The sequence below is a fragment of the Cebus imitator genome, unplaced genomic scaffold (assembly GCF_001604975.1).
Source record: "Cebus imitator isolate Cc_AM_T3 unplaced genomic scaffold, Cebus_imitator-1.0 Scaffold207, whole genome shotgun sequence".
NCBI classification, from domain to species: Eukaryota; Metazoa; Chordata; class Mammalia; order Primates; family Cebidae; genus Cebus; species Cebus imitator.
This window is the reverse complement of record NW_016107522.1, coordinates 1482427-1497445: the sequence shown is the minus strand read 5'-3', so window position 1 is coordinate 1497445 and position 15019 is coordinate 1482427. Positions and strand designations below refer to the sequence as shown.

The 15019-nt window shown below is 46.2% G+C and overlaps 1 non-coding gene across 1 annotated transcript; it reads left to right on the top strand.

Annotated features, from left to right (window-relative positions):
- Positions 1-1044: 1044 nt before the first annotated feature.
- Positions 1045-1151, top strand: LOC119474081. Its single transcript, XR_005203379.1, has one exon. It is a non-coding gene; the product is annotated as a U6 spliceosomal RNA (small nuclear RNA).
- Positions 1152-15019: the final 13868 nt, after the last annotated feature.

Here is a 15019-nt window from a genome sequence, read left to right as displayed (position 1 = left end):
ACAGTAGCCATAAAAATGGTAAAATAGCTAAGAATCTAATCAAAGAGAATAAAGATCTCTAGAAAGTGAACTACCTAAAACTGATGAAAGAAATAACAGATGACACAAACAAATGGGAAAATATTCATGAGTATGAATTGAAAGAATCCCTATTATTATAAATGGCCATACTGCCCAAATCAATCTACAGATTCAATACTGTTCTTATTAAACTATCAATATAAGTTTTCAGAGAATTAGAAAACTCTATTCTAAGTTTCACATGGAACTAAATAAGAGCCCTAATGGCCAAAGCAAGTCTAACTAAAAAAACAAAACAAAACAAAAACAAAATCAAAGCCAGAGGCATCACGTTATTCAACTTCAAACTGTACATAAAGCTACAGTAACCAAAACAGCATGGTGTTTATAAAAAAATAGACACATAGACCAAAGTAACAAAATGGAGAACCCAGAAATGAAGCCACACACCTACAGCCATCTGATCTTTGACAAAGTAGACAAAAATAAACAATGGGAAAAGGACTCTCTATTCAATAAATGATGCTGGGATAGCTGGCTAGCTATGTACAGTAGAATGAAACTGCCTCCCTACCTTTAACCATTTAAAAAAAATTCACTTAAGATGAATTAAGATTTAGATATAAGACCTCAAACTAGAAGAATCCTGGAAGAAAAGCTAGGAAACAGCATTCTTGACATTGTCTTTGAGAAAGAAGTTATGACTAAGTTCTTAAATGCAATTGCAACAAAAACAAAAATTGATGAGTGGGACCTAATTAAACTAAAGAGCATTTGCACAACAAAAGAAACTATCAACAGAGCAAACAAATTACAGAATGGGAGAAAATATTCACAAACTATGTATCTGACAAAAGCCTAATATCCAGAATCTGTAAGGAATTTAAACAATTCAACAAGTAAAAAAAAATTCATTAAAAAGTGGGCAAAGGACTTGGACAGACACTTCAAGATGTTGGCTGCTTGTATGAAAGAAGACATACAAGCAGCCAACAGACATTAAAAAAAAAGAAAAGAAAAGCTGTGTTCGTTTCAGCAGCACATATACTAAAATTGGAACTATACAGACAAGATTAGCATGGCCCCTGCACAAGGATGACATGCAAATTTGTGAAGTGCTCCTTATTTTTTTATTATCTCAATAGATGCAGAGGAGACCTTTAACAAAATTCAACAGCCATCCATGCTAAAAAAAAACCCTCAATAAACTATGTATCGATGGAACGTATCTCAAAATAATAAAAGCTATTTATGACAAACCCACAGCCAATATCATACTGAACAGGCAAAAACTGGAAGCATTCCCTTTGAAATCTGGCACTAGACAAGGATGCCCTCTCTCACCACTCCTATTCAGTATAGTATTGGAAGTTCTAGACAGAGCAATCAAGCAAGAAAAAGAAATAAAAAGCATTCAATTAGGAAAAGAGAAAGTCAAATTGTCTCTATTTGCAGATGACATGACTGTATATCTAGAAGACCCCATCATCTCAGCCCAAAATCAATAAGCAACTTCAGCAAAGTCTCAGGATACAAGATCAATGTGTAGAAATCACAAACATGCCTATACACCAATAACAGACAAACAGAGAGCCAAATCATTAGTGAACTTCCATTCACAATTGCTACAAAGAGAATAAAATATCTAGGAATACAACTAACAAAGGATGTAATGGACCTCTTTAAGGAGAACTACAAATCACTGCTCAAGGAAATAAGAGAGGATACAAACAGATGGAGAAACATTCCATGCTAATGGTTAGGAAGAATCAATATTGTGAAAATGGCCTTACTGCCCAAAGTAATTTATAGATTCAATGCTATCCTGATCAAGCTACCATTGACCTTCTTCACAGAACTGGAAAAAATCACTTTAAACTTCATATGGAACCAAAAAAGATCCTGCATAGCCAAGACAATCCTAAGCAACAAGAACAAAACTGGAAGCATCACACTACCTGACTTCAAACTACAAGGCTACTGTAAACAAAACAGCATGGTACTGATACCAAAACAGATATATAGACCAGTGGAACAGAACAGAGGCAACACAAATCTGACAAAAGCAAGCAATGGGGAAAATATTCCCTGTTTAATAAATGGTGTTGAGAAAACTGGCCAGCCATGTGCAGAAAGATGAAACTGGACCTCTTCCTTACACCTTACACTAAATTAACTCCAGTTGGATTAAAGACTTAAACATAAGACCTAACACCATAAAAATCCTAGAAAAAAACCTAGGCAAAATCATTCAGGACATAGGCATAGGCAAGGACTTCATGACTAAAACACTAAAAGCATTGGCAACAAAAGTGAAAATAGATAAATGGGATCTAATTAAACTTAAGAGTTGCTGCACAACAATCTACCTATCTGACAAAGGGCTAATATCCAGAATCTGCAATGAACTAAAACAGATTAACAAGAAAAAAAAAACAAACAAACTCATTCAAAAGTGGGTGAAGGATATGAACAGATACTTTTCAAAAGAAGACATTTATGCCACCAACAAACATATGAAAAAATGCTCATCATTACTGGTCATCAAAGAAATACAAATCAAAACCACACTGAGATACCATCTCACACCAGTCAGAATGGCAATCATTAAAAAACCTGGAGACAACAGATGTTGGAGAGGATGTGGAGAAATACGAACACTTTTACACTGTTGGTGGGAGTGTAACTTAGTTCAACCATTGTGCAAGACAGTGTGGCGATTCCTCAAGGATCTAGAAATAGAGTAACATTTGACCGAGCAATCCCATTACTGGGTATATACCCAAAGGATTATAAATCGTTCTATTATAAAGACACATGCTCACGTATGTTCACTGCAGCACTGTTTACAATAGCAAAGACCAATCCGAACACCCAATAATGATAGACTGGACAAAGAAAATGTGGCACATATACACCATGGAATACTATGCAACCATAAAAAATGATGAGTTCGTGTCCTTTGTAGGGACATGGATGAATCTGGAAACCATCATTCCCAGCAAACTGACACAAGAACAGAAAACCAAACACTGCATGTTCTCACTCATAAGTGGGTGTTGACCAATGAGAACACATGGGCACAGGGAGGGGAACATCACACACTGGAGTCTATTGGGGGGTGGGTGCTAGGGGAAGGACAGCAGAGGTGGCAGAGAGGTTAGGGAGGGATAACACTGGGAGAAATGCTTGATGTAGATGACGGGGGGATGGAGACAGCAAACCACCATGGCATATGTGTACCTATGCAACAATCCTGCAAGAGCTGCACATGTAACCCAGAACCTAAAGTACAATTAAAAAAAAAAACTCAACATCATTAATCATCAGAGACACAGAGACATACAAATTCAAACTACAATGAGATACCATCTCACACCAGTCAGAGTGGCTATTATTAAAAAGTCAAAAAACACTATATGTTGGCTGTGCTGTGGAGCAAATGGAACACTTTTACACTGCTGGTGGGGGTGCAAATTAGCTCAGCCACTGTGGAAAGCAATGTAGAGATTTCTCAAGAATTTAGAACTATCATTTGGCCCAGCAATATTATTATTATTACTGCATATATACCCAAAAGAAAATAAGTCTTTCTACCAAAAGACATCTGTACTCATATGTTCAAATGTCATAGTACTATTCACAAAAGCAAAGACATATAATCATCTTAGGCTCCCATCAGTGGTGGAATGGATAAAGAAAATGTACTACATTTATACCATGGAATACTACACAGCCAGAAAAAAATGAAATTATGTCCTATGCAGCAACATGGATGCAGCTAGAGGCCACTATTCTAAGCAAATTAACACATAAACAGAAAACCAAATATCTCATGTTCTGACTTACACATGGGAGCTAAACTTTGGATACTTACGGACGTAAAGATAGCAACAATAGCCACTGGGATCTACTAGAGCAAAGATAAATAAGAAGGGAGTAAGGGTTGAAAAACTACCTATTAGACTCTATGCTCGGTACCTGAGTGATAGGATCAATCATATTTCAAGCTTCAGCATCATGCTGTATACCCATGTTATAAGCCTGCATATGTACCTCCTGAATTAAAAATAAAAGTTGAAATTATTTTTAAAAAGAATAGAATAAAATAAAACAAACATTGATGACAATAATCCTTGTCTCATATCTCACCAGTACCACATATTTTTTTTTCATTATTGCTTTTTAAACCAATGGCAGCTTAGTAGGTGAAAAATACTTTTGAAAAAAAACTTTTATGCCCTTGAACTACAGCATTTTTCCCAAGTGTCTACTAATAGGTTATTTAAATATCTTTTTCCTATTTGAAATACTATAGTCATAGATTTGTTTAAAGTTTCTTTGTAGTAGTGCTCTTATATATTTAATTTTGCATCTTCATTTTAAAAACAATAGTTTATCATAACTCCAATTTGTATGTGATTTCAAGTTTAATTTTAACTGCTACATAACTGCCTTTCAGTGGTTATATAACAGATTACTGAATTACTTCTCTGATGCTAAGTATTTTATTGTCTTTTCTTACATACACACATGCAATACCAATAATGCTATTGGCATGAAACGTTGTCTATGTTTATTTATCTAGAAAGATAACTAGAAATGAAAATGCTGATGCTAAAATATGAACTTTTCTCAATCTTAACGCAACTTACTTTCCAAAAGACTTGTATCATATTAATTTCTCCATTTTCCCAAAATCTTCCATTTCCCAAAAATCTTGAGTGCTTTGAATATTACCCTTTTAAAATGAAAATTCACGTATATTCTTAATGACAAGAAAATCAGCTAGCCTAAAGAAACCTTCTGCAAGAGAGACCTGCCCCACTGTGTGTAACCAGCGGGTGGTTTGCATCTGCTCAGGACAGAGTCCACTCGTGTGCTGCTCACACTGACCACACTCTACACTGCACGGCTTGAGGAGATGGTCAGTCCTAGGATGTGATTTGCCTTCTACCAGGGGCTGGTTCTGGACATTTCTCCCACAGGCCATGCTCTAAACAAGGAATGCATTTTCCCAGGGTCATGGGTAGCTTGAGTCAGGGTGCGGGGCATATCCTGGCTTTGGCTGCTCCCGGAACAGCACATGCAAACTGAAGGTAAGAGACAAAAAAGCTCTTCTTCCAGATTATTTTAAAATCTGTGCTTGGAGTTTCCTGCCACATCCTCCACAGTGATCTCCACATGTCAAGCAGCAGGAACAGAAGGAAAAAATCAACCACGTGCTTTACCACAGAGCAGCCCTGAATGGACCCCGGAGCTGGGGCAGAACAATGTTCATCAGAGGGAAACAGTGCTTCATCAGAGACAGGGACAACGCCCCAGAGACACGTGATCACCCCGTTTTCTGCAACTTAGAGTAACATTCCCTACAAATGTGCTGAAGAGCATCTTCAGAGGAAAGAGCAGTGTGGCTGAGCACCATGCACAGCCTAATTGGAAGAGTATTTCTGGAAGAGCACACCATATGCTTTACATTTGCATCCCGTCTATAAATATCCCAGGAACAACTTGAGTCCATAAATACTGTATTCAGAATGCTTTGCTGGAATCATCTTCCACTGCTCAGTCGTCTGTTTACTAATGTGGCTGTTCCTTGCCCCACTCATGGCACAGAATCATCCCCAAGATCAGGGTCATTTTGGGAAGCGAGCGGGTGCCACAGAGCCAAGGGTGGCCAGCGGCCTCTCCTCTGTCCCATTTGCTTTGGTCTCCTCCCCCATCGAGCTCTCAGGCCACCTCCAGGTGGAAAGTGACAGAGGACACTTCCTTAGCAAAAGCCTGGATAAGACATGAAATCGTTAATGAAACCCTAAAGAGACTGCAGTAAGGGAAGAGCCCTGTGCACCTGCAGAGCTAACCTTTATCCAGAGTATCCATGTGCAGTGGACAAGCAGGAGCTGTCTTCACTGTGAATCTGCTCTGCTAGAATTCATCTTTATTCTGCCAATGAGAAAGTCAGGACTTGACAATATTAAGAATCTCGCCTTGTGAACAAGCCAGGATTCTAACCTGGAGTTTATGCCGAGCCACACTCATAACAGGTGGCAAGACTGGCAAACCCCGGAGCATGGCTATCCATCTGCCAAAGGATTAGGAATCACCACCATTTGGTTTTTGAAAAACTGACTTTATGCAAAGCCTTTTCTTCTCAGAGTTCCTAGGAAAGGGATCTGGGGAGATGTTGGTCTCCATTTTTCAGGCAAGAAAAGTCAGGCTCAGAGACTTGCTCAAAGCTACACAGTTAGTAGACAGTAGATTTCAGAGTTGAATTTTGATATGCCAACTTGTATTTCAATGTCCTTTCCACATGCTTAGGACACAAATGTTATTTAGGAAGAGTAAATCGTCAAGCCATGAGAAGCTGGTAGCATCTCAGACACATCCAGGAGTCAAGTCGGCTTTCAGGCCCCATGCTGGGTTTGGGCTGCTTTAGCAGTCAGCAGGTGTGACGGCCAAAAGGCTGTGGCATGGAATTCTACCAAGAGCAGGCAGCCCCACAGAGGGAACTGGCTAGGATCTTTCTAGATGCCTGGGGAGAGGTCCAAGTGGAAGAAAAAAAGGGGACATACAGAAAGATTTGTCGAGTTAACCCTGTAGTATTTTCCGCTCTCCACAACTGTAGCCTCTGGAGGGCAGGGGCTATCTGTCTCCTTCACTCCAGCATGCCACCTGAGCATGAATGAGGCAACCCCTGGGAGACCCACATGCTGCCCGACAGCTGCTGGGTGCTGCATGTCAGAGCACCTCAGAGTGTCAGGGCTAAAGTGTTCGCTATGCCTGCAGGTAGGGTCCAGAGAGCAGACGGCAACACTGCAGGGCAGCATCACCCCAGGGCAGGCCGGAGGCCAGAGCACACTGGGTCAGGAGGGGCTTCGACTGCCCCTGCAAAAGCAAATGGCGGCCAGGTTGGTGGCTCACACCTGTAATCCCAGCAGCTTGGGAGGCTGATGCAGGCAGATCACCTGAAGTCAGGAGTTCAAGACCAGCCTGGCCAACGTGGTGAAACCCCATCTCTACTAAAAATACAAAAATTAGCCAGGCATGGTGGCACATGCCTGTAATCCCAGCTACTCAGGAGGCTGAGGCAGGAGAATCACTTGAACCCAGGAGGTAGAGGTTGCAGTGAGCCAAGATTGTGCCATTACACTCCAGCTTGGGTGATGGAGTAAGACTCCATCTAAAAAAAAAAAAATCAACAGCATGACCCACTGAGCCTGTCCACACTACCAGCCCACACGCAGGCCAGCTTCATCCAACAGGGAGTCTGGGGCGCAGGCCTCTGCTCACATAGCCTGACATTCTACAGGGAAGCAACAGTGAGCAAGAGTCCCTCGAGGACATTTCACTCGGACTTGGTGCCATGAAGAAAAACAGAGCTGGGTACTGGAAAACTCCTGGCAGGCAGGTGCGTGAGCTGGGGGGCAGGACGTCCTCTCTCAGAAGGGGACACTGGCAGAGAGAGGCACTCCAGGGGTCAGTCTGCCAGGTCAGAAGCACAAGGAAGTTTCAAGTGGCCAGAGTAGAGCAATCGAGGTGGAGAAAGAAGCCACAGCTGGGCTGGCTGCATCATGGCAAGCCTCATGAGTTGCAGGCCAGGCCTGGCATCTTCCTCCAACTGTGAGGGGACCCCAAGGGTGAGGGTAGACAGCCTGCAGCCTGCTTTTCTAGGGTCATGCTGGCTCTGCTGGGAAATAGTCTCCAGCAGGCCGAGCATCTCTGCAGCCCCTTCACTCACTGGGAATTTTGGGACCCACTGAGGGTCCTCCCACTTCCCCCTGCCCTTTACAGGCTGTTCTTTTTTTTTTTTTTTCTTAAGATGGAGTCTCATACTGTCACCCAGGCTGGAGTGCAATGGCCCCATCTCGGCTCACTGCAACCTCCACCTCCCGGATTCAAGTGATCCTCCTGCCTCAGCCTCCCAAGTAGCTGGGATTACAGGCAAGGACCACCATGCCCAGCTAATTTTTGTATTTTTAGTAGAGACAGGGTTTCACCATGTTGGCCAGGATGGTCTCAATCTCCTGACCTTGTGATCCGCCTGCCTTGGCCTCCCAAAGTGCTGGGATTACAGGCGTGAGCCACCGTGCCCAGCTGAGGCTGTTCTTTAACAACCTTGCCAGGAAGTTACTCTGACAGAGAACCCCATTCTTCTCATACCCCAACCTAACCACTCCTGGAAGAGTCCAAAATCTCCTAGGTTTCCTTAAAAAGGCAAAACTGGGAAGCCAACCCAGCAGAAGCATTGCAGGCCACTAGCTTACAGCCATGGGAACTGAGGGAATATGGACTGGCACGGACGGGGAGCAGGATCACTGTGGGAACGACCAGCCACGGCTGGACAGGCACTTCCCAGGGACCCACACCAGCAGACTGCACCAGCGCCAGGCGGCAGCAGGGAGCAGCTATGCTTGTTAGACAGGACGGCCATTGGAATTCAGTGCAGTCATGGATGTGAAATGAGGCTGAGAAGGCAGCAGTGTCCTTGGGAGATTCTGGGAGCCAGGAATGTTGGAGCAGATTGGTAATTTGAGCCCCTTGGGAATGCCAATCTGCGGTGGGCCTGATGACCTCGCACAGTCTTGCTGGTGTGCCGGATTGCATGGCCGAGCAGTCTCCGTGCACCTAAGTAGGTCAGGGCGACCACAGAATGACCACAGCTATCATGAGACCGCTGCCTGCTGCAATGTTCGCTACTTAATCGAAAAGTGATGACCCTTGGCCTGGGTTCCTCAGCTGCAGCAGAAACCCACTGACCACGTGACATACATCTGGGCCCATTGTACCGCCTCTGTGGGACTTGGGGACAAGGAAACCAAAAAAACGATGCTGACACGCTGGCTTCTACTTTTGCTGTGAGAAATACAATCTTTTATCTCTAGTCCAGGAAGCTGGTTTTTTTCCGACAGCATTCAGGATACTAACTTGTTAGCAGTATTAGAGTCGAGCGAAATCTCAGACCTCACCAGTCTTGACACTGACCTCTTAATTACATCCTAACTCCATCTTTTTAAAGAGGCCAGAAGCCTCTATCACCAAGGCAAACGGGAGGAGGAGTATTGGGATCTTTCAGAAGCACATTAGTGGCTGATACGGGCTGCAGGTGGGGAGAGCTGTAGGGAGAATGAGGTCCCCGATTTAAACGGAGATACCAGGAAGCAAACGGCAAAAGCTAAGCCCTGGCACTGCTCTGTCAGAAGCCGGGAAGGCACAAAGACCGCAACGAGCAACCGGATTTGTGGGGGCATCATGAGGATTTGCTTCTCGTTAATTAATCATGGGACGTAAGGACCAGTGCAGATCAATTAGCCCAGTAAGGTTGTACCTGTGTAACACAAACAAAAGCAGTAAAAACACTGCCCACTAGGTTAAAAGAAGCCTCTGCTGAGTCCCAACTTGGCGAGAGATCCGCGGCTTCCTACTGGAATTGCAGACCTGAGTGAGGCCCCTCTCTCAATTCACACCACGTTGCACTGCTTAGCTACATGCAAAAGCTGAGCAAGTCTGAGTCTGCTCTTTCCTGACACACAGGAATTGAGTCTGCCACTCACCCATGCCCACACCTGAGTCTGAATCCCAAACTTATCCTGGATCCACATCTCCCCTTCACTCTTGTGCAAAGCCTGAGTCCTCTGCTCACTCACACCCAGACCTAAATCAAACCTTCGGCCACATGCCAGACATCAGCGAGCTGCTCATCAGCGAGCTGCCCCAGAGCTAAGTCACTTTCTAAATGGACGTTTACAAAACAGTGTGGTGAGCAGCAGGAGCCAGAAGTCAAAAGAAGCATGCAAGTCTCCTCTGCCATCCCTGTTTTCAGAGTTACCAAGGTGAGACACGTGCGTCTAGTCATTTAAAAATACGGCTATCAGCCGGGCGTGATGGCTCTCGCCTTTAATCCCAGCACTTTGGGAAGCCAAGGTGGGTGGATCACCTGAGGTCAGGAGTTCGAGACCAGCCTGACCAACATGGAGAAATGCCATCTCTACCAAAAATACAAAATTAGCCGGGCATGGTGATGCATACCTATAACCCCAGCTACTTGGGAGGCTGAGGCAGGAGAATCGCTTGAACCCAAGAGGTGAAAGTTGTGGTGAGCCAAGATTGTGCCATTGCACTGCAGTCTAGGCAACAAGAGCAAGACTCCATCCCCCCCGCAAAAACAATACATGACTACCTTCGGTGTGCCGGTCACTGCTTTAGTCACAAGAAACATAGAGGTGAACAAGCCCCTTACTGGACTAATCATTCTAGTGGAAAATTTAAACATTAGATTTCTTTGCAATGGCCCGAATCCTTGTTTCTCAGAATTTTGGCAAGCATTTCATATTGAGGCTGGTAGGTGACGAGTATTCCTATTTGGCACAGTTTTAGACAGCCCCATCCCAACTTCAACCCTCATGAGACAAGTCCAGAGGCTCCTTACAAGCAATAATTTCATTAGAGATTATAGAAAGAGTTGTGTGGACTCCTTGGAACCTCAAGCCTGGCCAAATGAGAGGCCCCAGAGAATCGCTGAGAAGCGTTTGGATGTCTGCGATCAGGGCCATTGCCTCCCAGCCGGGGGAGGGCTGTTTTGAGGCTTCTGGACCCCATGCTGTTTTAGAAGAGCCCCAGACAGTCCTTGAGGGGGTAGGACAGCCGTGCTCTAGATGTGGGGGAGGGCAAGACAGGACCCACTTGGTGGAACAAGGGAGGGGCTGGTACTGCTGGAGTTGGGTGGGGCAGGAACGCGGGTGTTTCCCTGGCAGCGTGGTTTGTGATAAGGTCTGTGGGGCCCTGAACGGTCTGGGCTCCATCATGTTAATTGCCCCCTTCCCAAGAGGGCTGCATCCTCAGGTGAGAAGACCCTGAGGTGGCATTCTGTTGTAGGACCCGGGGACATGCAGAAAGCCCCCCCAAGAGTTTCCATCTCTGAGCCCCACAGAGGAGCTAGGACACTTCCTGTGACCAGGGGTTTTGACAAGAAGGAATCGCCCAGAGAGCCCGCCCTGCAAGAAGCCCTTGTCTCCTCTGGTTCCACTCCCGTGCCCCCAGCCCTGAAGGAGCAAGGAGGGGTAGGGTGAGGAGGAGCCAGAGCAAGGGAGAGCCATAGGCACCTGCACTGCCGGCCGGCACATGGACAGCAGGGGAATGGCGGGATGGGTTTCAGCCAACTCTGTGATGGCCAAGGGCTTTTCCCTGGTCATAGCCTGGCACACCGGGTCCTCTGAGCAAATCGGAGCTGCTGGAAAGGTACTGCGATGTGTAATGACTGATGGGACACAGTGTCAAGTAGTGGTTAGTGCTGTGACTCTACCCAGCGCCCATGAAGGCACGGAGTGTGGCTGCAGTGAGGGGTGGAAGGCCAGGCAGAGGCCGGCTGGCAGCGGTGAGCCACCAGGAGTAGGAGGGGAGTGCTCCATGCCTCCACCCCTCTCTGCCCCCGAGCTCCAGGTACAGATAAGCAGTCTTCATCTCATCACCAGCCTGGACCACATCTGGAGCCTAGCTGGTCTCCCAGGCTCAGACCTTGCTCTCCCCACACTGCATGCCCCTTCCAAAACACACGTCTGAGCATGCCACTCCTCCACTCCACCTCTTCAGAAGCCTCAATTTCACTTTAAAAGAAAACCTTTAAGTCACTGGTGAGGTTAAGGGCCCCAGGTGCCCAGGGCTGGGCTGACCCCTCTGATCTCCTCACTTCTCTCCCAGCGGAGACATCAGTTTTATTGAGGACTTACACACTGGGCCAATCCAGGGGTGGTGGGCTGGGCAGGAGAACCAGTACCAGTTGTAAGCAGCATGCAGTTTACACAGCATTTCCCCTAAGCGCCCTCCACCTGGCAGCCTCCATTTAACCCAAAACAAAGGGCCTCTGTGCCTTGCATGCCCTGTGTTCCAGGGAAAGGGCCAGCGGTTCAGACTTCCTTCATGGGAAAGGAGTGAGTCCCTGGGTTGGCCACTCTGGATTCCTTGGCCAGGAGCTCTGAATACACATTCTTCTTAGACCGTAGAATCATTCTCAGAGTATGTTTCAATTATTGCTGCCAGGTGTGTCTGCCATACACTAGATCTCTTCTGCAATTCCTGAGCTGATTTACACATTAATTTTGAGGATGAAAGGGCCCCAATATCTCCACTCATGTGACAGATGCATCAGAAATTGAAGCCTGAGAGTGCGATGTTAAAGCCAGCTCACGGCCCGGCGTACTGAGGTGAGCAGAGCCGGTCTGCGGGCTCAGAGTTCTCGTCCGCTGGCTTCCCACTGAAGCCTCCAACATGGGCCCCACCAAGCCCTTCTGCAAGACCCCTTCAAAATAGAAGGACTAGGGACTTCTGGTTTCAGTTCCAGCATGTGTCCAACATGTGAAGAGCTTGGCATCATCACTCTTGTCCTTACAGCAACAGAAACCTGGAAAACTGAAAATCAGCAACTTTCCTAGGACCCGTCATAAAACGGAGGTTGCAAAACAAATAGATACCTCAAAATTCAAAGAGACAGGTGCATTCAGAGAGAGAGCTGAGACCTGTTTACCTGGAACAGAAGCTGCTAGGTCATTGGCTGGGAGGAACACTTCCATGGGAGTTTTGACAAATTGCCGGAGGCTGAGTGTGGACTAGCATAAGAGGGAGAAACTACTGGGGACACAGAGTTAAGAAGAGTCTCTAAAATATGTGGCCTTTATATCTAGGGACCCCATAGTGTTCTCTTGGTGAAGATTCTAGAAGGATTCCCCTCCTGGCTCTGGCAGGGGGACAGGAAGAGCAATCATTGTGACATCCGCCCAGGGCCTCCCCCATAACAAAGGTCTACTCTTCAGGAAAAGAAAGGACATTGCCAGGACCTTATCTATGTTGGGGAAGGGAATTCCTCCCCGTCAACCTCCACCAGGCTTCCTGGATCAACTGAGAGGGAAAAAACACTGGTCCCTGAGAGCCACAGCTTCGGGGAGGTAGATTGGAAATATCACAGCCAGTAAAAGGTATAGGGTACAGAGGAGAAAAAGCCAAACTGTATACCGACTCCTTCCAAGACCACCTCACCCCAGGAGAATGTCATGACCTGAATAACCCCACATCTAGTAAGTAATTTGAGTCAATTGTTAATAACCTCCCAAAAAATTACCAGGTCTACATATCCTTACTGGTAAATTCTACCAATATTTACGCAAAAAGTACTGATTATTATTAATCACAATCTCTTCCAGATAATAAGCAGAAGGAGTACTTCCCAAGTCATCTGTGAGGCCAGCATTACCCTAATAACAAAATAAGTTGTGACATTACCAAGAAAAGAAAGATAAACTGCAGGGTTGGGCATGGTGGCTCACGCCTATGATCCCAGCACTTTGGAAAGCCAAGGCAGGTGAATCACCTGAGGTCAGGAGTTCGACACCAGTCTGACCAAAGAGGTGAAACCTAGTCCTTACTAAAAATGCAGAAATTAAACAGGCGTGGTGTAATCCCAGCTACTCAGGAGGCTGAGGCTGGAGAATCGCTTGAACCCGGGGTCTGGAGGTTGCAGTGAGCTGCGATCACACCACTGCACTCCAGCCTGGGCAACAAGAGTGAAACTCCACCTTAAAAAAAAAAAAAAAAACTGCAAACCAATATATCTATATCTGATTTATTTGAACATAAGCACAAATATATCTGAGAAAATACTAGCAAAACAAATTGAACACTACGTAAAAGGAATTATATACCACAACTAAATGAGATGTCTTCCAGGTATGCTCAGCATTGTTCAGACAGTCAGGATTTTGCTGTTTTTGTTGCTGAGGCTGAGCTGGTTCTTGAGGTCCTCGTGCAGAGCCCTCAGTCTGCTGCACACCTGCTTGAGGGTCCCTCCACTCATGGAGTTTTCGCCGGCTCCCTTGCTCAGCAGGCTGCACTGTCCCATCCCACAGAGCACAGCAGCCGCCTGCTGCACCCAGCAACAAGGGGGCCCAGGCAGCATGGCTCCCCGACACTCTTTTCATGAAGGAGAGACATCAAGAAACTTTCCAGGCTGAGATCCAATCTCCTGCTGAGGGTATAAAGGGAGATCCCTTAGCACACTTGCCGTAGAATCACAAGTGTGCAATTCCGCTCCGGCTCCCCTGGAGAGCTGTGCCCTGACAGTATCCACCGTCCCTGCGATGCCAGGACCCACAGCGTCCCTGCGCAGATGCACTGTGAGTGGGAGGGTTGAGCTCACATGGCTGGAAAGTAGTAGGGGGATCGGCTCTGACTCAGTTTCCCCTGCCTGACCCACTTCACACCACTCATATATTTCTCATCTGCTAGCCCTGCCTGGCAGCTTCCCCAGTGGCCTCTTGTGCCCGACGCTGGACACTCATCCCATCACAGTGCCCTAAACCTCACAGATGCTAGACGGGAGTGGGTCAGGCTTCATGTATCTATGACAAAGCCTAGCAGTGAAGACATTACTTTTCTATGACACACCGTCAAGGAGGCCATGGAGGGGCTCACCAATTCCCCTGATGTATGACACCCTCAGAGACCCCTCCAAGCCTCCACTGGCTGGGATCAGCCTCCCTGTCCTGGGCAGAGCTCTAACCCATTAGCTGAGCTGGGCACTCCCATGGAAGTGGCAGCAGAGCTCTCCTGGCACAAAGTCCTGTTATAACCACTCAGTCCCACCCCAGTCTCCTGGAAGGGGAGGATTGTTGCCGGCTAGCTTTTCCTGTGAGACCCACAGAGAAAGCCAGGTAGGAATGAATGGATAGGAGTCCAGGCGTGGTGGCTCATACCTGTAATCCCAGCACATTGGGAGACCGAGGCGAATGGATCACTTAAGGTCAGAAGTTCAAGACCAGCCTGGCCAACATGGTGAAACCCCGTGTCTACTAAAAATACAAAAAAAGTTAGGGGGGCATAGTGGTGTACACTTGTAATCCCAGCTACCCAGGAGGCTGGGACAGGAGAATCACTTGAACCCAGGAGGCAGAGGTTAGAAAAAAAAAAGAGAGAGAGAAAGAGAAGAAAGAAATGAATGGGTCAGGACATGCCG